Genomic DNA, 25,074 nt, shown 5'->3' with positions numbered 1-25,074 from the left:
TATATATATAAACTTTAAATTATATTTAATTAACAAAAAATTTGCAAACATTTATTTTTAATTATTATATCAAGATTAATAGAATAGATGATATGAAGTGGTTGAGTACACTGGATTATTTTGAGTGGTTTATAGATTTTAGATTTATGTAAAAGATTTTAATATTTATTCATTAAATTGGTTATTTTTTGTTGTGTATTTTATTAACATTCATGTTGGGTTAAATATTATAACAAATTTTGATGAATTGATATTGGGTATTATTTGTGAATGTGAGGAAGTGATCGAAGATTTTTCTAGGAATCTTGTTTTGGAAAAAATAATTATTGAATTGAGAGAAGTGAAGTGTATTTTACAATCCAATATAAAGCATATTTGTAATGGTTGTGCATATCTCTTCGATGGAAGTGATATCACTAATGTTAATGGCGACTCCTTGTGAGGTGTGCCCCCTCAATAGATGGCTTAAACCCATTATGATGTGGCAGAGAATCAGTGGAGGGCGTTGAAAGATGTACTGTAGGTCCCGTCAATTTAAATGCAAGGTTGTGTCTTTGGGGTGGCGAGGGTATGTAACTTGTGGAAAAGGAGGTGAGGTTGTATGGTCGCCCTCCTTTTCCTTAGCCTGGGTGGTGTCACTATTATTTGTGCTTCTATGGAGTGTGGGTGAGGATGATTTATCTCAGGAGTTTGGCTTTACGATAGAAATTGCATCTGCACTGGGAAGAGTGCTACGAAGCATCGAGGTATTATGGTTCTTACTTCATCAATTGTTTCACTATACTGTGAATTTGGGTTTGTGTTTGTATCTCCTTGAGTGTCTATTATCTCTGTGGCGTGTATTGGGGTTGTAATTGGTGCATTATCTTCATGCATTTGGATTTTAATATGTCTCTATCTATTTGGGTCTATACTTTACATAGGGGTATTGTCTAGCCTTGCACAATGTTGATTTTGTTGGGTGGTTCCTAGTCTTTCCTTTGGGAACCCTTAGTGTTTACCTTAGGGTTGTTTTTGTTATTTTGTTTTGACCTCGATTTGGATGAGTCACTTTGTGTTGTAGGGAAGGAAATTGCTCTGATTGTGAAGTTGGGTACTCGTTTTTTTCTTAGTCTAGTTAGGCTCTTAGGGTTTTTGAGTCTTATGTCCTTGAATTATTCGGAATTAGGTTATTTCCTCATGTTTGGTCCTGTATTGTGGCGTTGTGGGGATGATTTTTTAGTTATGCATTCACGAGAGAAAGGGTTAGTCATTTTTCTATCCTCTTGTATTGTTGGTCGTGGGTTTTGTACTTGTTTGGTCTACTACCCTGTTTTTCACTTCGTGCCTCCTCGTCAGAGAATGCTGAGTCAGAGGGGTGGTATGAGTTCTATTGGTTTCAAACGCACTCGTCCTTTTGCTTTTGATTACGTTGGAATTTTCTTTGATGCAATTCCTCTTGAAGTCACACGAGAAATGTTTCTCTTGGAGGAAAAAGAGGTTGAGGAGTGACCCTATCATTCTGATTTTGAGCTTCCAATGTCAAGTTTGGATCTAAAAAGGGTCCCAAAACCAAATAGATTTCGTAAGAAGAGGTTGCATTTCTTGTATTCTCTTGCCTTGCACCAACAAATGGACATTTTTCTTTGGTTGATTTTCAAAGATAAATAGGTTGAAAGCTATAATTTATTCTCTATATTGGAAGACATTAAGCACACATTACACAATCAACATATTTGTCTTTATAATGTGGATTCTAGACTAGCTTGGGTGGAGGGTTTTCTTGTGTCAGATTCTAATTCTGGTGATCTGAATGACCCTCTTGTTGATCCCAGTGATTGTATTGGCCCTCTAGTCGATAGTGTTCAGGATCTTACCATTATTTCATCTGATAAATATTAAGTTTAGAGGACTCATGTTTTTGGACACTTTTTTTCCATTTTCATTATTATGCTGTTGTTGAGTCTCTTAGAATCCTATTTTGGATTTTGACGGTTTTACAATGGTCTATTTGCTAATCATGGAAATCGATGTGTCAATATGCAGCTCTGTCATGTTAGAGGATATTCCCTTTCAGGTGGACCTTCTTGTTTGGTTTGAATGGTGCAAAATGCTATCACTCCTTGGCCTCATTTTGGAGTTTTGTTCGCACTGCCTCTGGGCAAAGACTCTCTATGGCCTGACGGCTCAATATTGGAACTTGAACTTACTCATTTCATGTTTTTATTATGTCATGACGGCATATAAAATTTTAGGGGCGATTGTTCGCCCTTTGGCGAAATTAAGGGGTTTTAAATTTTTAGTGGGCGAATATTTTGTATCATAGTACATTTTTACAAATCACATCAAATAGCCCACCTTATTTTAAGGGAGAGGGTAAAAAAGGTAAATTTAGCCCTTGAAATTAGGAGTTACAACCTTCCATTCGCCCATTTTCAAGAATAGATTTTATTTAAGTGAATCCATTCGCCCATTTGTTTTATTTAAGTGAATCCTATGGGCCAAATACCATATTTATAAAAGAGATATGGTAAATTAATAAAAATATAAATAAATGAGAGGTATGGTAAATAAATAAAACATTTTTTATATTTACTCCATAAGTCACCTTATATACATGTAAGGGTGTAAACAAATAAAAATATAAGTAAAGTGGAGGTATGGCAAATAAATAAAACGTCTTTTTATACTTACTCAAAAGGTATGGTAAATGAATAAAAATATAAATAAACTAGACGTATGGTAAATAAATAAAACCTCTTTTTATATTTAGTCCATAACCCTCATTCTATTTATGAAGGCTCAAGAAAGAGGTTTTATTTAAGTGAATCCTATGGGCCAAATACCATATTTGTAAAAGAGGTATGGTAAATTAATAAAAATATAAATAAACTAGAGGTATGGTAAACAAATAAAACATTTTTTTATATTTACTCCATTCACCTTATGTTTAGGAACACTAAAAAATGCGTTATATTTAGGTGAAACCTATGGGAAAAATACTATGGGACAAATACCATGGACTAGATTGTTATTAATACCATGCAAAAAAACATTATTAACCATAATATTAGTATTAATAAAAATAAAAATGGCACATGGTATTGACCCATGGTATTCACCAAAATGGCACATGGTATTGACCCATGGTATTCACCTAGAATGTAGCCTATTTAAATGGGGAATTAAACTAGCAGAGATCCATCTTTACTCTGGATCTACTAACCCCGGAGAGGTATCAAATATCGTGATATGCAAACTAGCATAGAGTGAAAAATTATTTGATCCTCTCGGGGGTGGATCAAGAGTAAAAATGGATGTTGTAATTTAATGTATGTTAAACATTTTAGCTTGGTTAAAATAAAAAATAAAATAAAAATCAACTATTAATTTTATTAATTTTTATAAATTACTAATAGTAATTTTTAAGCTCCAGGTTTATGATAACCCATGGTAATACCAAGATCTTACAAGATTTTATAATTGAGTAAAATATTCGCCATGCCTGGTGGCTCCAGGTTTATGATAACCCATGGTATTGACCCATGGTAATACCAAGATCTTACAAGATTTTATAATTGAGTAAAATATTCGCCATGCCTGGTGACAGATTCGCCAAAAAATTATATATACATATTATATTATTGATAAAATCGCCTTCCATTTTTCCTATATACCATGGAGATTCGCCCATTTATTATACATATAAATTTAGGGGGGGTTCTTAAAATTTTCCCTGCATGACGGTGATATTGATTAGGAGGATAAGGCCAACATTGCATCTCCCCGTTTTGGGGGGCTTATAAGATATTCTGGCATTTGTGGCATGCACTCATGGGTGGTTTAGTTCTTGGCACTTTTCATTTTGATGGCAATTTGGTTGTTTCGCTTTGTATCTGGTAATTCCTTCTTGAAGTCTTTGCAACCTCAAGTATTTTGAAGGATTGCTGGTGGTTGTTATTTCTTGTTGTGTATATATTCGCCTTGGCAAATGGCGGGCTTATGGTGGCGTGGTGCAACTATTGCCTTTCAACTGAAATCGATAATGGTCTAGTTTTGGTTTTGTAATCCTATCCTTTAGGGTCTAAATGGTTCTTCTATTTATTATGGTGTTTGTATTGGTAATGTGTATCTACAATGTACCTCATTGATTAATAAAACGATTTTTGTTCCAATTTACAAAAACAATGTTTGTGCCTATCATTCATTGGGTCTCCACTTAGTGAACCTATGGCATAGCACAAACATTCATGGCATATTAAGGAATACCTTTAGTTTCACTAAATATTAATCAATATGTGTCAAGATAAATTTTTTAACCCCTCTTCCAATACATCTTTCCAATAGAAAAAAAAAATGATATTTTTACTAGATATCCCCTATTTTTATCAAATACCTCATTTTATATCACATCCAATACCTATAGCCACATCCTTCTCCCAAAAACGACCTTGTATCTCCCTCCAATACCTAAAATACTTTGACTCATTTTTTCACAATTTTAAAACCCCCCTTTATGAATGAACATGATAGGATATTGATTAATTAGGTGAAGTCCTCATACTATCATTAGTGTGACATGTGGTATAAATTAGCCCAATATAATATTTTTTAAACATAAAAAATAGCATTTAGATATAGATGAATGTGTAACATCCACATATATATATATATATATATATATATATATATATATATATATATATATCCATTCCAAATAAATCCTCACAGGATGTTGCATTCTTCCTCAAAATATCTAGATTAATGGTGGTTCAATTGCTAGTCACCAGGTTGGCAACCCTAAGGCACTCGTCTGGATTTGAACATGTGACTTATGGTCTTCCCATCGAAAACATGCCTTTGGTGGATAGTTCATTCAATTGAGCTAGCCCTTGGGATCATTATGTGTTTGTAAAATGTAAAAGATATATATTTTTTAAAAACACCCAAGTTGTGCTTACATACATTTGGACGTGCCATCTTTAATAAACTCATCATTGTAGACTAATTTTCCGAACACGATGAGAATTAACCTCCTATTAACATTGCTCAAAATTATTACATTTCATTCATAATAAAAAAGACAAATCAACTATATAGTCCTTTGTTTTCATGCTAAACATCAATCCAAATCACTTGGCCTAAAAGTGAAACACCATGGACTCCACTTCCTCCCCATCCATGAACTCGTAGATACCGTTACATTGATAGGAAGAGACAATGCTTACTTGGATAGCTCGTATTCTTTAAAATTTAACTCCTAGAGGATATGATTGAAGGAGATCCATTCAAAAGATTGGAAGGCCTACTTTATATCTCGCAACAAGGGCTCAAGCCTCACATTAAACACATAGGACTTTTTCCTTTCCCAATCAATGACCAACTTAGAATCAACTAAAACTTGATTCATTTACTTTTTTTTTATTGTCATCTCCAGTAGGGCCCATAACGCAATAAATTTAGCCAAGTTATTTGTTCCATGCCCAATAACATGTATAATATGCATATAATGATAATGATTTAGAAAAAAAGACTCCAACGCCACATATTGGGGGGTGGTGCGTGCACGCACGCGCGCACACACACACATAATCCACTATTGTGATTGGTAATTAAGTCACCCTCCATCCAAATATTCAAAGCAAGAGGGGTATATTTAACTAGGTTTTTTGGTGTTGAAGTCATCTTCCATATGATTGAATATGCTAAGGAAGAGGAGGAGATCTCAAAATATTTAGATAAAAAGGAATTTAATGATTATCTCTCCCTCTTCCTCAAAGATGAATGGTAGCTTAACCACTAAAAAACCCTGCAAGGTCTCCTCCTCTTGGAATATTTTAACTATAGAGAGTGGTTTAACCATTAATCACAATAATATCTTATACATATAATATATTTTCACAAAAAGCATTTAGAGATCTCTTCATCTTGCTCCATATATTTAGATAAAGAATAATTTAATTACTAATCACAATAAAAATTAATACAGCTTAATAAAGTTTGAATTTCAAATTAATTAAAACCAAAAAATATAATAATAAACTTCTTTTTAAAATATATTTTTCAAAATTAAAAAACTAAATCATTTAACTAAATATATTTACATTTAAAAAAACACAAATCTATTAAAATTTTAAAATTTTAAATCTTTAAACATTAAAAAAATAAAAATAAAAATAAAATATTATTTTAAATTATTTATTCTTCTTAGTTTTATTGAATAAACTAAGATAAAAATACATTAATATTACTTTCAAAAAATTAATACATGAACCTATTATTCTATTCGCAAATATTTACCAACAACGCTACAAATTTCAATGTTGCAAGTATTTCCAACAACCTATCAAATTTGCATGTAGTTACTTTGGCTTTATTCTACAACTATATCCCTATCATCCATTAAATATTCATCTTTAAGTCTACAGGTATATTAATTTATCCTCCTACAAATGTCATACCATCCATTAAATGTTCTTGGGGTTGCATAGTGTTTTCGAGATTTCTCTAATTTCATGTTAGGTGTACATCTAAACCATTGACAAAGTACCTTATCATCTGCCACATTTCTCCACATATAAATCAATATCAGTTGCACATGACACTAAAAATCGTATAAGCTTCACATGGTCAATTACAAAAATCACACTCATTATGGCTTGGTTTTTGACTTCAAATTGTTTAAACAAGCCCGTATAATTAGTGTTTTTTATTAGTTAATTTAAATGTTGAACTTTAAAAATATAAATCAATTACTACATTTGAACTAGGGAAATATTGTAAATATGTTATGATTTATTTAAATGTAATTTTTTTATTACTACGTTTGTACTAGGGTAATATTGTAAATATGTTATGATTTATTTAAATGTAATTTTTTTGATATGATTTTTAATGTAATTTCTCAAAGAAAGAGTAAATTTGGTCGAAGATGAGCCAAAGACAAAGAAAGAAGAAAGAAGGAATAACAACAATATTGAAATTGGTGTGCACATGTCGACTACCATCCCTCTCACCAACCATTATCAACTGTCATATGAGTGCCTATTTCACTTGAAACACTTGTAATACAACATAAAACTTATAATCTAGTCGTTGAAAAACATATGGGTAAAACTTATAATATGGTCGTTGAAAAATAAGGTCCCAACTCACATTTTCACCAAATATAACTGTCGGATCCTTAAATAAGAAAACAATGCATATGGTTTCAATTGATTTCATACACCCTTACCCTTGTCATTTCCATAATGCTCCCATTCTGAAAATGGATTTGGAACCTATCTTGTCATATTTCATAAATGGTTTGCAGTTTAAATAGATTTTAACATAATTTTTACAAATGGTCCACCAAAGAGTTTGACATGTGTCTCCTACCCATGAGACACACGATCTTAGGAGAACTCAGAACACACAATTCAAGGTATTGATTATTGAAATGTGTCTCCTACCCATGTTGTGTTGTACACTACTCCCACGCATTCTTTACTTGTTGGATAGATCAATACAATATTTTGTACTACTTACAGCTGCAAACATACGATATGGTGACAAAAATCATCATTAAATAAGAGTCAAGAGTATTGTAGCTTGTCATTATCACAACATCCAAGCTAAAACACCAACGAAACAAATCACAACAAAGGAAAAAATGATAAACCAATAAACTCACTATTAAATGAGTATTGTAGCTTGTCATTATCCCAACATCCAAGCTAAAACACCAACGAAAAAAATCATATTGTGAGATGGTTAATAGATTAATGCTCAAATCATAATTAAACTTCCCCACTCATCACTTACACACTTCAACTCAATGTGCAATGCTTTAATCACATACTAGCAAATTAAGTGAAAGAAAAACTTGTAATGAACATCTTATAACAAATTTTATTTTTTTAGAGAACAATTCACTATAGAGAGGAATACATTTATTTATCTCACACTCATTTTGTCTAAAGAAAATTGTACTTCAATAAATCTTTTATATACTTCTTTCTAAAATAGGTAAAAGAAATCCTCGTGGTACTAAATTGCTATCAACATATAACACCCTTTCTTTACGAATCCACTAAATTGCTACCAACATATAACACCCTTTCTTTACGAATCCTATACTATACTATCCTCTTGATCGCGTTTTATAAAATCTTTTTCATTCAGAATTCATTTTAACATTTTGATAATCCTTAGCAAGAAATTTTCCCTTCATACAAATATGCTTATCTTAGTATTTTTGTTGAGTTTAATCTATCACCTTTAAAATAATTTTGCACCTTGTCTAATAAACATTTGATAATGTATGATGGTATAAAAATTTGATAATGTATGATGGTATAAAAATGTTTGGATTGATTATATAAAAATACATTATTTCTTTGCTCACCAAAATACTTGATTTATATATATATTTCTATGCTCTTTTACCTTTACCAAGCTTATGAACATGCAATTATCATCAACATCACTTTGAACCCTACATACAATATTCAAGGCTTATATATTTCTATGCTCTCATTATCATCAACATCACTTTGAACCCTACATACAATATTCAAGGCTTATATATTTCTATGCTCTTTTAGCTTTACCAAGGTTATAAACATGCAATTATCATCAACATCACTTTGAACCCTACATACAATATTCAAGTCTTAACCTCACAAGAGGATTTAACTAGATCAACTATATTGCACATATCATATCTCTTTGTTATGTAACCCACTGTATGGGCCTATATTAATGTGTACTCTTTCAATTCATTGTTTAAATGTGGTATATTAATTCTTAGTTCTTGGTATCATAATTCATTATAGTTTATAAAGATCTTAATGAAATGTTCTTTGGATCCTTTTGTGCGTATAGGTGTTGATCTCTGGCACTTCCACGTATGGTCCTTTCAAACCACTTAATCCACGATGTGTCACTTTTATAGTTCATTTGTACTCGAACTATTATTAGATGATGTTTATTAGGGTTTACTCTCCTTATGGACTAACCTTGACATGATTTGTCATTGTTAGGTTGTTTGAGACTAATTTTATAACGTTTCTTAATGAGGGTTTGTTTCAAAACATTTGACCCTTGGTTTTAAGACTTTTTCCAGTGTTCGTTGTTGTCATATGAAGCAGTGCTTTTTTCCTTTCAACTATAATATTTTCCAAGTGAATCTTTGTAATGCATTCATAATGTTTTTTTATGACTTCTCAGTTACAAAATTTGGGTTTTGATGGTTAAGAAGATATTCATAGACTCTTCTTTTGGAATATGTTTTTTGTTGAAGAAAACACCATGGTTCTGCGTTTTTATTCTTCAATCTTGTAGCTAAGCAATGTCTCAATTTCCAGGTAAATTATATAGGGTTTCTTTATGTTTTTTTCCCTTAGTATTTCAAGTCCTATGTTGCCCTTATTTCTATAGAAAAAAATTATTTTCTTTGAAATGTTGTCTAGGGTTTACTCTAGTTTCATCTTCATTTTATTTTAGCCAATTTCGAACAAAATGTTCTATTATTGAGTCGAATCTTTATTAGGGTTTGGGTTTTTCCTAAACCCTGAATGCATTATAGCCACTAACATGCCTCGTCCCAATTCTTTGTAGTTGGGTACAATATCAAGAATGTATTTATATGTATCGTTTTTGAATTTATAATATATATATTACCTAGGTGTTTTTGGATAGAGTTTACACTCTCAACCATACCTTTACAAGCACAATTATGTAGTAACAAATATGTTTGATCTATTTCGTTTTCGTGTAAGAATTCTTACATTGATTTGAATTTCTTCTTCACTATAAACAAATATTTAAACTCTCTTTCTCCGTATGTTATTATTATAATTATTCTTTAATTTTATTTATTATGTCTCTATAGTTGTGGAGCTACAATATTTCTCGTACATTAATTTTCATGTATAGTTATACGCATATAATCATACTCTTTGTTAAAGTTAGGAATTCACATTCTTATACCAGTATTAAGTTTGTTTGCCTCTTTTGTAGCTCATTGGAGCAAAATAAAGTCTATCACTATTTCATAGTAATTATAAACTTATCCTTAATTTTTTCCTTCTCACTATTGTTTTTCATTTATACTTTCTAACACAATTTAATATTAATTATTGGAACTGTGTTCCCTTTTGTTTTCTACATGTAACTATTTAACACCTAGTTGGAATTACACTTTTCATTCGATGTTTCCAATTCAAGTGCTGTTTAACTTCAACTCACAAGACATTTGATTATTTTACCAAGTCGGATGCTCCTATACGTGGCTCCTGTGTCTATGACTTCGTTGACAAAGCTCTGTTACACATTTTAATAAATTATGAATGTGTTTGTATTTTCTTACTTCCAAATTATTTGGAAAAATGTAATATCCAGGCCTTTGTGCATGCTTGCATTTTATTTACAACATTAAATTTGAGTTTTATTTATATTACAATCAATGTTTCAACCCTAACTTCTGTTTAGCAATTCTCTCATATACTATCTTTTTAAGCATTTAAATTGAATGAAAAATAATTTTCTCTTTGTTTAATGTTGTATACATTGTTGAGCCATACTTACTAACAATTTTATCAAATGCTGTCAAATTCACAATTATTTTCTTAGTGTTTTAGTTCGAACTATAAATATTTTTCCTTTCATAGTTATTATGTTTTAATTAAAAGCTTTTCTGAACAAACATGTAATCAGCTAATATGCTTTGTCTTTACATATATTTTCTAGATCACTCAACATTAAAATACTTGGTCAACAAGCAAGTCTTAAAAGGAAGAATCCATAGGTGGCTATTGTTGTTCCAGGAGTTTACATTCGAGGTTATCATTAAACCAAGTCAGTTGAATGTGGGACCAGATCACCTCTCCAGACTGGAATCAGGGGAAAGTGGGGGCTCCCTAGATGATCAACTACTAGATGCTGATTTATTCTGCATAGAAGCAATACCTGACTACTTGGAGGAAATTGCAGCTTTTCTAGCCACAGGGAAATGTTCGAAGGGACATACGGCGATGCAGAAGAGACACATGGTGGTGCGAGCAGCTGACTATCAGCTGATCGCAAGACATCTATATAAGTTGGGCCTAGATCAAGTCTTGCGGCGATGTCTCCTCCAACATGAACGACAAGATGTCCTATGGGAGTGCCACTCTGGAGTTGCAAGAGGGCATGTTGGGGGAAAAGCAATGACGAGGAAGGTCTTGCAAGCAGGGTTATGGTGGCCTACACTCTATAAGGATGCCAAAGAATATGTGAAAGGCTATGATGTGTGTCAAAGAGTTGGAAAATTGTCACATCGTGATGAATTACCACTACAACCGGTATGTACAGTGCAGATCTTTGAAAAGTGGGTAGTTGATTTTATCGGGCCGATCAACCCACCAGCATGTCATTCTCATGCATGATATATCATCACAGCTACCAAATATCTCACGCGATGGGCAGAGGCGGCACCAGTGAAAGATTGTACAGTAGACACAACAATGAGGTTCATTTTTGAAAACATCATATCCAGGTTTGGATGCCCAAAAAGCCTAACAAGTGACCAAGGGACTCATTTTATAAATGAGACAGTTGTGTCCCTCCTGCAGAATTTCCTAGTCCAACATCATAAGAGCAACCCATACCACCCTTAGGCTAACGGGACGGTTGAAGCATTCAACAAGATACTGGAAAAGGGACTAACAAAGATATGTTCAACAAGTCGAGACGATTGGGATGAGCATGTACCAGCCACGCTATGGGCGTACCGAACAATAGTCAAGCGCTCACACAAGAAAACACCGTTCCAGTTGGTATATGGATGGGAAGTTGTGGTACCCCTTGAATTTGTAGTATTTATCATTTTCATTTCTCAAGATACAAATATTTAGATGATGCCTCACTACAGAAGTGATTGGAGGAATTGATGGAATTAGATGAAGCTAGATTTCTAGCCAAATTCCACCAATCTGTTGAGCAAACAAGGCAGAAAGCATGGCATGATAAGCACATTAAGAGAAAATCATTCATAGTTGGAGGACAAGTTTTATTATATGACAACAAGTTTCAGAAGTTCCCGAGTAATTTGTGGAACCATTGGTTTGGTCCATTCGTAGTTGCAGAAATCAGGGAATCAGAAGAAGTGAAACTGACGCAACTGAATGGAATATTGATATCAGGATGGGTGAATGGTGCATGCTTGAAGCCTTTCTACGAGTAAAACACCCAATATTCTAATTGATGAGGTCTTTGAAAAGGTCCTATAGGTAGGTTTAGACTTAGTAGGAATAAGACAGTCAAGCAGTCCGTCCGTTTAAGTTTTGTTTTATTTTATTTTCCATACAATAATTCTCGCATGCTAGTCCAGTTGTGTCACCTATGTCGCCTTACCGCAACCAGATGTGGTCGGGAAGGTCAGTCACACGTTTCATAAGTCTTGTCCAGCATACTCATAGTATTTTCTGTAATAATCAAGTAATAATACCCCTGTCAGGTGAATTTCCATAGAATCTTTTCCCGTTATGGAAAGAGTTAACCAATAAAGCCACCATTACGGTCACATTATTACCCACCTACTCCACTTTGTACTTTTCCCGTCATGCGCCATCCAAGTCAGCTATAGCTCAGCCGACGGTCAGTTAATGTAGGTTTTAACCCCTTATAGAAATTACCTGCATACGAATTCTAAAAACAGAAAATAAACAATGGTGAGAGTGTTGGGTCAATTTACTATGCAAATTAACACAAGTATTTAATTATCAATCTGGGTTTGTATAACTTAGAAGCATGTCCAAAGTCTATGGATTCCAATGGTAATCAATGTTAGAAGATGAAATATAAAGATTGAAAGAAATGGATATTACAAATATAAAATCTAATTAAGTAACTTCTGATTCATTTATGTAATATGTGAGGGATGAGGCTCATAACTTAGGAGAACCAGGTTGTCCTTCCCTACAATACTAATTTCATGAAGAGAAATCTAAAAGAACTAATTAACAATGGTTTATGATGCAGAAGATGTAAAAGAAGAGGCTCCTAACTAAGGAAGACCAGGTTGTCCTTCTTCACAATTCTTGCTTCAAACCAGAAATGCAGAAATAACTTCAAATAAGAAAAGGAGAATGAAATTCAGTTTTAGTTCAAGATCAAATAGAAGGGGAATTTAACTTAAATTCCCGTGTGTCCCTTCATATGTAGATTAGAATTAAACCAATATCCATTCAGCAATCATCACACATCTAAATACATTTGAAACAAGAACTAATTTATGAAAACTATGAAAATTTAACCAAGAAGTGCACTTAGCTTGGTGTGGGGGCCCTCCACCCTTGCCTTGCACACTTGAAGAAATATCAGCTACAACAACTTCAGTAAATCAACCAAGCATGAAAAACAAATTGAAATGAAACAGGTTCTTCAATTAACTTTCAGTCTTCAAAGAGTCTCAAAATCAGATTACATAAATTCTACCTCCTTAAGCCTTCAATAGTCTTGGCTTAAATAGAGAAATAATAAACAAACTTGACTAAAAAGTCTCTAACAACCTTATCTATCCTAATCCCATCTATCCTGGTCGAATCCACCCATTCAGTTACACAAAATTTGGAAAAATCCCAAAAATCACTAATTTTGGCCTATTTCCTAGGGATTTTCTGGACAACAGGTCATGTTTGACCAGAGTTGACCAGGCCTGTTTTAGCTCGGTTTGACCGAACCAATAGGTACACGTCCATTCTTAGTTCCCAAGATTTCTAAATCCATGCTCAGCTCGCACCCAGGTGTCCTGCAAGTATGACTTCAATGGAGCAATTACAAGAATTTTCAGTTCTGTCCAAAAATACTCTTAAAAACCCAATTTTTACTAAAATTTCTAAAAATTGAAAAACTTAATCTAATTACCTGAATATGCAAAATAAGGGTAAAATGAAGCATATATGAGTGGAATAAGGTGGAATATGATGGTAATTAAGTGGGTTTATGATAAACAAAAATGACCAAAATTGAGGGCCAACATCTCCCCCTTGCTGATGTTCAAGCATGTCCTCATGCTTGCCTCTATCTCTTTGATATTTTGTCCCTATATGCTGACTAGCTTGCTGATGTACCTGTGGCTCTGACCCTTGAAGATGAAGCTTCCTGTTGAGCTACCTATAAAAGGATATCTATGCCTTCATGTACTTTTTCTCCTTCCTTGTAGATGGCATTCTTTACTTTTTCTCCTTCCTTTTCTCTGTTTTTCTAAAAAGAAATTCCATCCTCTCTCTTTAAAGTGTTGCTCTTTGTAGTATTCTTTACCTATCAGTGGAAAATTTTTGGCTTGAGCTATGTATTCCGGAGTGATGGGAACAATTTTTTTTTGAACTGGAATGCTAATTTGGACCATTGTTGTATACCCATAAAAACAAGGAGAGATACTGAACTGAAATGTCAAATTTCAATTTTGATTATTGAGTTTTAGCTCTAGCACTGAAATCGATTTCTGAAAATAATTATCCACTTTGCCTTCAGAGATCCTCAAATTTTGAAATGAACAATAAATTTTGGAAAATATACTGCTCTCTATCCTTTAAACCAATTTTGAGTTTTTTTAAAGCAAACTCTTCTCTAAGAAAAACATTCTCAGATCAATATTCTTTAATTCAAGGACACTACTCAAACTCCTAGGAAGCAAAAATTAATACATTTCTTTGAAAGTTTAATCAAAGGATAAAAATAAATAAATAAATCAAAATCAAAATCAAAAAATAAAAAATAAAAAATAAAAATAAAAATAAATAAATAAATAAATCTCGACTCTAACCTCCTGAAACAATGAATTAAAGAACTTCCAAAAATCATTACAGTTCATCAAAGAGAGAAGTTGTTGCTTAATGACTAGAGTCCTCCTTTTCACAGAATGTCGTATATTGATCTACATCCAACAATGAGTCCATGTTTGTAGCATTATTCATGTGTACTTTTGCTATCCATCCACCATTGTATGGTCTTCCATTAACCAAACCAGGAGAGCCATTAAACTCAGAGTTGACTTCAACAACTTTCCCACGAAATCTACAAAATAAGGGTTGAAAGAACGAGGAAAATATCCCAAATAGAAATGAATTTGAGAAAACTGCCTGCATGGAGCCTAATTGGGTTCATTCTAAAGAAAACTCATGTTTTCATTTTTCAAATTTCATTTTCATTTGCTCAGAAAAAGCAACAAAATATAGTGTCTTCTTAAAAATTTCGAATTTGATTATGAATGAAACACTCCTCTCTGTCCCTCAAAAATCGAATTTGATTTCTAGAAATGAATATTGCAGATTCTTTTGCTTCCATTTTTCTACTTTTCATCTCACCCCGTTCTAAAAGTTCAAATTCTACATTTTGTTCAAAACTAACCCCATGCACACCATTTCTCTTGTAATTCTGAGGCTTGCTTCCATTAGACAAATTTTTGTGATGCACATTGGTAAGGAAGAAAACACTCACGACAATGCCAGCAATGATAAATATCTGAACAGTTTTGAAGATATAGACGAACAAACTTTTCTTCATTAGCAAAATTTCTCTATCAAAACATGCTCTGAAAAGTTCCATTTTGTTCAAACCATATTCCTTTGTTGTGAGAGATGTTGGGTGGAATTTCTTTCTATCGTATGGAACTGATAACTCTGCATTTAATTGTGGATAGCAAAGACGAAATGTTGATCTTTGAAAGGCCAATACTTGGCAAGGAAGCGCCAATAAAAAAAATCCAAACACAATTCCAAAAACTGCAGTAAGAATAAACCTCAGAGTCTCATTTGGCTTCATCACAACTCCATTGCAATTGATGGATGCCATTATGGCTGTCATTTTTGAACAACTAAACAAGTATGTTGATGATACAAAATAATTCGTCCATTTTAAATTTATTGCAGTTAGCATGGTTGTTTTTGCAACTAGAAATCACTTCATAATCTACTTGCATGTCGACATTTGTATTCCCCGAAGTGTTATCAATATCTTTCCTTTTGCAATGTTGCCCCTCACACATATTGCATAAATCTCCTTTGCTTTGAAAAGAAATGAAACTACTCTCTTTGCCTTCAATTTTGTGTCTTCTGCTGTAAATAATACAAACACAAGGTTTTCTGCCCATAAATCTGAATGAAGAAGAGAAAAATGTTGGTTGTGTAAAGACCCAAAACACACAAGAAAAACCTTCACTGTAAATATCTTCTCTGTTCTGCAATTCGGTTTTTAATTCTCTTTGTTTTGCAAATTTCATTTATGCAAAGTACGAGAAAGAAAGGGAAATTATGCTTGTTGTAACTTTCACTGTGCAACACGTTTGTTAAATTGTGCATGAGGAAATCGAGAATTGATACCTGAACTAGAAGAGGACTCTTGAAAAACTCCGTGTTAATTATGCCTCTTCCTGTTAGTCATATAGTTCCATTAAAACTACTTCCCTGGCATTTCGTGAAGTTGTTGATTCTTACAAGTGGCAGAGGATTTTAAGCAAAATAAATATGGAACTAAAGTCTTCTTTCAACAAATCCCGGGGTTTGATTTTCAAAATCGTTTTTTTTAGATTGCTGGTGATCGATGCTTTCCTTCACTGGAGTTTACTGCGCAATTCAAGGGATTTGATGCGTAATTTATGGGTTTTGCTGGAGCTTAGCACAAAATCCTCCACTTTTAAATATTTCTTCAACTTCCCACGCTGATCACTGCTTCTTTTCTTCTTTACGTAGCATAGAGCCTTACGCTGCTTCCTAGGCAATTTTCTCACAGCTATTTTCTCACGTTTTTTTTTATGGCTTTTCTATGGATGAGTAGCTCTGCATTTTATTTCTCTGAATAGGGCTTCCTTATGCTGTGAGTGAATGCGCAGTACTGCTCTCTGACTCTGAGCTAAGTTTGGCTATGAAGGAGAATACGCAGAACATGCCTTTGAAATTTTACTTTTATTTTTTTTATTTTTGACCATTTCACTGTTTGACTTGTCTTGTCCATTTTCGATTTTGGCTGCCACTTGTGTTAATGCATCATAGATCATTTACTTATGACTGTGCTATCCTTTGTACACTCCTTCGACACTTGTTTTATGTCCTCTAAAGTTGCATCATGGTTTGTATATTAGAGTTTTGAATAACCACTAATATTTACATTTTGAATACTCATGACCGTAAGGATCTTTTCTTATCCATCATATGTGCATGTTGCATATTCATGTTTTTATCAATGTAGTCTTGTGTCCATTTTTTTATTATCATATCCTCTTGTATTTGATTTTAAAATGACCATAGTTTTTTTTAGGTCATTTTTAAATCAAAATTCTTACAATGATACTAACCCTTTCTTGTCTTTTGATTTTGTAGATGCATATCCCAATTTTGGCTTGATGGTCAACAAATCAATAAAGGAAGGAGATGTGGTCAACAAAATTTATCAAAATTTGTAAATAAAAAAATAAAAAATTAGGGTTGTAAATGATAATAAATATGGGTTAATAGGTGAATATATGGTGGATGAATGAATAAATGTATAGGGTGATGATATGATACATATGGCTAGAATTTTCATTTTCAAGTATTTAAACTAAATTATCAATCCTAGAAAAAATTTCAAATCAAAGGCTTTAAAAATAATTTTAACTTACAGTACTTCCCTTTGATCTCATAGCTCATTACTCTTTTTGACATCAATTGACTTGTCAAAGTGAATTCTTATCAATGTTGGACTATAGATAGATGTTTGTAGTAGCTTTTCAGGTCCCTTCTATATTGTTCTTGTTCAAGTCCCTTACTGATAAATGTGGATGCAGGTTCTTTATTCAGGTCCCTTACTCATAAATGTTAATGATGATGTTTCAGTTCCCTTCTATAAACTGTTGCTTGATATCAAACCATTGCATGGTTTGATTTATTATGAATCTTCCCCCCTTGATGATCTTGAGACTTGTCCTCAAGTCTTGTAAATTTTTGGGGAATGATCCTGCAAAAATGAAAATGAAATGAAAAACCTGAAAGAGAATTCATATTGGCCAAACAAGTTGGTTTTCCAATATGAATTCGAGTTTGTATTGTGCCAGTTTCCTGGATTTTCACAACCAAAATCCTTTATTATTTTTTATCTTTTTCTATTTATTTTTATTCTTTTCTTTTCTGGATGGAGGTGGGGTGTAAATGGAGGTATGGAAAGCTTATGAAAGTATCATAGGTTGAAATCATGATTTGGACTTCAACATGATAGATCTGAATGATTGTGAAGCTTAGCATACAATATGGATGATGAATGAAATCATGAACAATATGGCTTATGAAAGCCTTCTTAGGCAATAGATGTGACTTGACATGGTACAAAACTTGACTTCTTCTTCTGATGATTATCTTCATGCATTTTTCCTCGATCTCGATTCATGTTGTAGGGTTTGTTGGTGTTGTTGGTCAGCAACTAAGAGCAAGCTTCACAAATTTGAGTTTCATTGGATGAACTCAATATCAGGTGAATTCCCACTTCATTTTCACTTGAATAATTTCATTTCATATTCGTAGATATGAATTTTTAAAGATTGATTTTAAAAATCCTTCATCTATGAAATTGACCTCTCAAATCTTCCGGGGACCTACAAAAACATAGCACTTGCCTGCAATACAATATTAGATGATGGAGGAAGAGAGGTGTACAGTCTCTCTTCTTCCAAGAAATATGTATAATAATTACAAGCAATGCTTAAAAACAATTCCAAAGATGATATTCAAAGAAATTGCATTTGTTTACCCCTTGAGGAATGGTGGCTAGCCTAGACCTCCTAGTGGTATTTTGTTCACAAAATCTTTGTTTTATGTCCAATTAGAGTGATTCCAAAGCCAATTTAAATTGAATTCATATATATACTTCCAATATAAACAGGTTTTCAAAATAGTTTGAAATGATATGCTAAAAATGATAAAAAGTACCATGTTTGATATAGCTGCTTGTGATTTGTTTTACTAGACCAACAGTCACTATTTGAAGTGTAACTTCTTCATTAAAGATCAAATCGATGTGATTCCACTTGGATATTAAATTAGATTCATATTTTTATTTCTAGTAGAAACGAGTTTTAAAAATTCTTAAGCTTGATATCACAAAATTGGTGATGAACAACCCCAGGAGGCAGAGTTTTACTATGCTGATTTGAAGACATGCAGTCATTAAATGTGGCGTATCTTTTTCATTTGACCTCCAAATGGGATGATTCAAATTGTGTACTGATTTAGAATTGAATATCTATCTCCCATATAAACAGGTTTTGAAAAGAGGATGATTTGGTATGTTAAATATGCCAATGAATAGTCAAGACCTAGAATTGTCACCATACATAGTTTTTGAAAAGCAGTTAGTATTTTAAGAATAACTTTTTCATATGATACCCGATTGAGTTGATTCAAATTGATTTGGAAACTAGATTCCAAGGGCTATCTTCCCTATGAATATTAGGTAAAAATGTTTCCATTAGACACCTCAAATATAGATTGTACTAACTCCGTCTTTAACATTTCACTTGAGACCTAGTTTTGCTTTTGATCACATTTTTATTTGTGATATAAATTGAAAATTTCAAAAATGGATTTAAAAACTAGATTTCAAGAGAGATATTAAAAAAACATGATTTAAAAATGATCCTATATGGTTACCCAAAATAGGATTGTTCTTACTGCATTTTGCCATGCAATCCTTTCAAATGAGTACTGAACAAGGACGTGAAGTTTTATTCATAAGAGTTTGAAACAAAATTATTATGGAAGTCTTATTATGAACTTATTCTACTTATTTATTTATTTATGTTATTCTATCCTACTCTATTGTAGAAAAATAGATCATTCTCTCAAGTATAAGAGAATTTCCAATGCATCCATTTTCGTAACAAGAGCATGAGTAAATTCACATCCAAATTTGAAAAATATACTTTAATGAATGTTTGGACATGAAAAATGATTTGATCATAAATATTTGATGCTAAAGGATGTTGAAAAATGGAGTAGTGTTGTGACCTAATGACTAGTTGAAACCAAGTTTTAAGATGATCTTTGTTTGCTTGGCTCTTGTTAATTGTCATAGCACAAAACTCTTCTTGTGGTACTTGTTCAAAATCTTGTATGAATAAGGGATCTTGTGATATACATGCTAGAAATTCGTCAATTTCTAGATCTAATGTTTGATCTTCATTGCATGTGATCCATGACTCATTCACCTCCTCACAAAGATAGCTAGAAGAAAGTTCTAGATTCTCTTCTTGAGGATCATCTTCATGGATGCTTTGTTCCTCTTCTATCTGTCGAAATGAAGATTCATCCCTAGTGACTATTCTAAATTGTGGACAAGGGTTTGAGAGGATCCCTGTGGTTCCATACCCTCCTTCTATAAATGACTTCTTTAACATCATTTTTAGACCTTGTCTTGCAAATGGATTTTGTAGTTATTTAATTTCTTTTTATTTTTGTTGGGGGTTTTGTTTTAGAGATCTACCTTTCTAATTTCTATGTCTAAGCATGAATAACCATAATGAAAAGTATTTTTGTTTTTATGTTTTGTTTTGTTTTGCTTTTTTATTTTTTAATCTTCCTAATTGACTATATTGAAGTATGCTTCCCCGGCAGTGGCGCCAAAATGTTGGGTCAATTTACTATGAAAATTAACACGCGTATTTAATTATTAATCCGGGTTTGTAGAACTTAGAATCATGTCCAAAGTCTATGGATTCCAATGGTAGTCAATGTTAGAAGATGAAATATAAAGATTGAAAGAAATGCATATTACAAATATAAAATATAATTAAGTAATTTTTGATTCACTTATGTAATATGTGAGGGATGAGGCTCATAACTTAGGATAACCAAGTTGTCCTTCCATACAATACTACTTTCATGAAGAGAAACCCAAAAGCACTAATTAACAATGGTTTGTGATGCAGAAGATGTAAAAGAAGAGGCCCCTACATAAGGAGGACCAGGTTTTCCTTCTTCACAATTATTGCTTCAAACCAGAAATGCATAAATAACTTCAAATAAGAAAAGGAGAATGAAATTCAGTTTTAGTTCAAGATCAAATAGAAGGGAAATTTAACTTAAATTCCCGTGTGTCCCTTCATATGTAAATTAGAATTAAACCAATATCCATTCAGAAATCATCACACATCTAAATGCATTTGAAACAAGAACTAATTTATGAAAACTATGAAAATTTAACCAAGAAGTGCACTTAGCTTGGTGTGGGGGCCCTCCACCCTTACCTTGCACACTTGAAGAAATCTCAACTACAACAACTTCAGAAAATAAACCAAGCATGAATAACAAATTGAAATGAAACAGGTTCTTCAATTAACTTTCAGCCTTCAAGGAGTCTCAAAATCAGATTACATAAATTCTACCTCCTTAAGCCTTCAATAGTCTTGGCTTAAATAGAGAAATAATAAACAAACTTGGCTAAAAAGTCTCTAACAACCTTATCTATCCTAATCCCATATATCATGGTAGAATCCACACATTCAGTTACACAAAATTTGGAAAAATCCCTAAAATCACTAATTTTGGCATATTTCCTAGGGATTTTCTGGATAGCAGGTCATGTTTGACCAGAGTTGACCGGTCCTGTTTTAGCTCAGTTTGACCGAACCAATAGGTACATGTCCATTCTTAGTTCCCAATATTTCTAAAATTTCTAAAAATTGAAAAACTTAATCTAATTACTTGAATATGAAAAATAAGGGTAAAATGAAAAATATATGAGTGGAATAAGGTGGAATATGATGGTAATTAAGTGGGTTTATGATAAACAAAAATGACCAAGATTGAGGGCAAACAGAGAGAATAACACATAAAACAAATATACACAGAGATTTTCCCCTGGATCCTAAAACCGGGAGTACCAGATTGATTTTTTATTATGTTCCTTTCAATGTTACAATACATATATATACATGTTGAAGCATCCATAAACCCCAATCCATTAACCTTAGATTAGAACATAATCATAGTTCCCTTGACCGGATCTACAAAATACCATGGACCGAAAACCATCACGCCCAAAACCATGTGTGAAATCCATGCACAAAACCATAGGTAGGTCCACCCACCTAATATAGGGTCCAAAAAAAATTTCCCCGGGGCACTACCGCGGACCTCGTAGAGGGGGGCTATCGCCTCCCTCAAACCCCCTGACAGGGGGGGCTGCCAACCCCCCTCTAACCCCCTGATTTAACTACTGAGGCTAGTCACGGAAAGAATATAACACAACCCAACATTCTCCCACTTGTTGTTTTGTTTCCATAGGGAGCCACATGAGAGCTTAGTTATTGATCCAGCCCTGCAACGCCCATTGTTTCTCTACACGAAGAGAATTTCTCAGAGCTCATAGACTTTGTCAATGCATCTACAATATTCTTCAAAGTGTCCACCTTTACTAGCAACACCTTTTTGTCTTCTACCATATCCCTCACAAAGTGATACTGAACATAAATGTGCTTTGTCTTTGAATGATAAGTAGGGTTCTTTGCCAAGAAAATCGTACTTTGGCTATCAAAGTCTATCCTTGTAGTTCGTTGTACTAACCCCATACTTGAACACAATCTCTACAACCAAACTGCTTCCTTGCTTGCATGAGTGACTTCCATGTATTCTGCCTCTGTAGTTGACAATACCGCTACAAATTCTCTCTTACTCATCCAACTGTTTGCACATCCAAATAGGTTAAACACATTACCACTTGTAGATCTTCCTGATCCAGGTCTCTAGCCTAGTCTGCATCAACAAAGCCACGGATGTCCAAAACTATTACCAATCCTGGTCTTCCTTGGTAGCACAAACCATAATCACTAGTGCCACGCAAATACCTGAAAACCCGCTTCACTACTCTCCAATTCTCCTTCCCTGGTTTTGACATAAACCTTCTCAATACTCCCACTACATGTGTAATGTATGGTCTAGTACAGATCATCGCATACATTAGGTTACCGACTGCACTTGCATATGGAACACGGGACATGTCCTCTTCCTCTTCTTGTGTCTTGGGACACTGTTCAACAGATAACTTTACACCTACAAGAATAGGAACCTTCACAGGTTTATTATCCCGCATATTAAACCTCCACAATGTTGTCTCGACATACTTCCTCTGGTTTAACTAGAGCTTCCTCTTTTCCCGATCTCATTTAATTTGCATGCCCAAAATATAGTTTGCAGCACCAAGATCTTTCATGTCGAATTTGGAGGACAATTGGGTCTTCAAATACTGGATAATTTCTTTGTCATTTCCAACCAGAAACATATCATCCACATACAAGACCAGATAAATAACACGGTCACCAATTAATTTAAAATATACGTAGTGATCTGCTTCTCTTCTGGTGAATCCAAATCCCCATATAAATGTATCAAATTTCTAATACCACATCCTTGGTGACTGTTTTAACCCATACAGAGACTTTTTTAACTTGCATACTAGTTCTTTCTTGCCCTTCACCGCAAAGCCTTCAGTTTGCTTCATGTAGATCTCTTCTTCCAGATTTCCATGAAGAAATGTTGCCTTCACATCCATCTATTCTACCTCAAAATCAAAAGCAACAGCAACAGATAAAAGTAATCTAATAGAAGCTACCTTGACAACAGGAGAAAAAATATCACCAAAATCAATTCCCGACACCTGGGAATAACCTTTTGCTACCAACCAAGCTTTGTATTTCTCCACCTTTCCTTCTGCATTCATCTTCTTCTTGAACACCCATTTGCTGCCAATGGGTTTCCTTCCAGCGGACAACTCCACCAAATGCCAAGCCTCATTTTTGTGCAAAGATGCCATTTCATCAACCATGGCCTCTTTCCAGAGTTTTCCATCCCTTGAATCTATTGCTTCCTCATAGTGTTGGGATCATCATCAATAATAGATAAATAAAAATTTGAACAGAAAACAGATGGACTATAGCTTTCTGGTTGCCTTCTTTCTCGAAATGATTTTCTCACAACCGGAGTTTGTGGCTCTTCATCTTCTGATTCCTCTTCTGCTATAGAGTCTAATTCTTCCTCCTTTAGCTCAAACTCTATCTTCTCAGGTTCCTTTGGTAGGACTTCATGTTTAATAACATATTTCACCTCTCTAAACACCACATCTCGGCTGTACACAACCTTCCTTGTTACTGGGTTCCAAATATTATAACCTTTTAAACCATCCTTATACCCAATAAAGATGCACTTTTCAGATTTACTATCCAACTTTGTTCTTTTCTCCTTTGGAACATGTACATATGCATCAAATCCAAATACCCTCATATGTGAAAGAGAAGGTCTCTTACCAGTCCATACCTCTTGTGGACTCTTATCCTCCAACGCTGATGAAGGTGATCTATTGACCAAGTAACATGTAGTCTCCACTACCTCTGCCCATAATTCTTGACCTTTCCAAAATGTCTTGTTCATTCTTTCTGCAACTCCATTTTTCTCAAGTGTGTATGGAGTAGTCTTCTCCCATGCTATACCACACTTCTTACAAGACTCTTCAAGTTCCTTCTTGCAAAACTCTCCACCGTTATCTATCCTCAGCACCTTTATCTTATTCTCTGTCTGGTTTTCCACCAGAGCCTTAAATTCTTTAAACCTATAAAAGAACTCAGATTTCTTCTTGAGGAAATATATCCATGTATTCCTTGAGAATTCATTTATAAATGATACAAAGTACACAGACTTACCCAGTGATGGAACTGGCACAGGTCCAAAGACATCATTGTGCACAAGCTCTAATATCGGTTTCGCCCTCTTACAACCAAAAGGGAAAACTCACCCGATTCTGCTTCCCATATACACGATTTTCACAGAATTCAAAATCCAAAGAGCTATTAGACATACCTTCTACCATACATTTACCATGAAGTATTCAAAGGCCCTTCTCTCCAATATGTCCAAGCCTTTGATACCATAGCATGGTTTTTTCTCCAAAGACCAGTGGATTTTCTGCTCCACTTTCAGGAACCATAGAACTGTTGCACCCATCAATCAAAGTGTTGCCTTGTAGCTTGTATAGAGTTCCAATACAAACTCCCCACATCAATACCAATTATCCCTGAACCATCTTGCATGTATCTTTCTCGAACATTGTTTTTAC

This window comes from Pinus tabuliformis, chromosome 1_2, assembly GCF_031772625.1.
Source record: "Pinus tabuliformis cultivar Carrire ecotype Pingquan chromosome 1_2, CPIR1, whole genome shotgun sequence".
Classification (NCBI taxonomy): domain Eukaryota; kingdom Viridiplantae; phylum Streptophyta; class Pinopsida; order Pinales; family Pinaceae; genus Pinus; species Pinus tabuliformis.
Note: the sequence above shows the minus strand (reverse complement) of the source record.